At 45.8% G+C, this 1,534-nt stretch overlaps 1 protein-coding gene across 1 annotated transcript in view; it reads right to left on the minus strand.

The window, feature by feature from the left end:
• Positions 1–1,534, minus strand: part of COL4A4 (collagen, type IV, alpha 4) — a 134,129-nt gene that overhangs the window by 131,596 nt on the left and 999 nt on the right. The gene's annotated exons all lie outside the window — the stretch shown is intronic.

A 1,534-nucleotide genomic window follows, 5' to 3' on the forward strand; every position in this document is an offset into this window, starting at 1 on the left:
GCATCAATCCAACGTCACCGCATCAATCCAACGTCACTGCATCAATCCAACGTCACCGCATCAATCCAACGTCACCACAGCTCCTCTGTCTGAAGCATGCTGAATGCGTGAGATCAAGTCTCACACGCCTCACTGCTGAGAAGCACTTAGCTGCTTTTCATCCAAGACAGACTTGGCTGTTCTTCTAGGGTCCATGGTATATTCAATATTCTTCCTCAACACCACACTTCAACCGTGTACGTGCTTCTCCGGTGCTCCACATTCACTGTCCAACTTTCATATGCGTATGACAACAGAAAATACACCTTGCTTGAGTCAGGTGCATCTTAGCTTTGAAAACTGACCGACATTCTCATTCTTCAGCCCTTGAAGAAGTCTGTTGGTAGCAGACTGACCCAATGCAATACATTGTTCGATCCCTTTCTTTAAATTGTCATTAGTCACACACATTGGGTTTCATGCATGTACACTGTGTGCCATTGATTGAGTCTTGCCTGATGCCTGCACAGGCACTCACTGGCTGAGGTGGTGACCACTTTGGTTTTCAGTAGGAGAAACCAACATGTGATACCAAACCCAGCATCAATAAGTTGCTTCCGGTTCCATACAGCCCTGCAGGCCAGCGTGGAACAACTCATGGGGTTTCTGAGGCAGTAAATCCTTATGAAAGCAGGATACCTGTTTAAATTAGCAGCTAAATGCCTTAGTCACAATACCAGTGTGTTGTTGTTAAGTGCCATCAAGTCGTAGATGACTCATAGAGACCCTATGAACAAAAGACCTGAGCACTGTTCATTGAGTTTCCGGAGGCAAGTGGATTTCGGAAGTGGATGCCACTCCTGCTGAGCCAGGAAACTCCGGCAAACACTGTCCACCATGGGTAACCATTATCGCATTTGACACATCAGTGTCACAGTGTTCAGCATCACAGCAACCACGAGTTGTCTCTGTACAACAATGCACAGACCAGTGCTATACCACATAAAAGAACGTTTGACAAAAAACAATTCAGACCAGGCCTGAGGACCACAGATTAAAATCACCCACCTTGGGCTTGGTAGCATCACTTTCTGTCCACTAGGCCAGCGTAGCTCTATGCTGTCATTGTTATTGTTGTTAAGTGCCGTCGAGTTGTAGATGACTCATAGCGACCAGAATGCCTTATTACTGACACAGTTTCTCAAAACCATAAATCTACCGACATTTTGATAATTACTAAATAGTAAAAGTAAAATATATTGGAAATACAGCCTTTCCGTTGTTGTGCATCAAAGAGTCTGAACTGGCCCACAGCTGACCCTCCAGCTGGTGTTCAGAGGCAGTTAATCTCATGGGGGGGGGGCTGTCCATCCCTTCTTCAAGGAGAAGCTGGGTGGTCTCGAACCAGGTGCTTTCAGGAATGCAATGCAGCGGCTTGCCACTAGGCTTTGCTCTACACAGTTTAAAAACTCTGGGACCATGTATGTAGTGGCATTTGGGATGGTGGAGGGTAGGTAAGAATCTTGACTAAAGGTCCACTCTTAGGTCATTTTTT

The sequence above is a fragment of the Elephantulus edwardii genome, unplaced genomic scaffold (genome assembly GCF_000299155.1).
Source record: "Elephantulus edwardii isolate Elephantulus edwardi_28Jun2011 unplaced genomic scaffold, EleEdw1.0 scaffold00087, whole genome shotgun sequence".
Classification (NCBI taxonomy): Eukaryota; Metazoa; Chordata; class Mammalia; order Macroscelidea; family Macroscelididae; genus Elephantulus; species Elephantulus edwardii.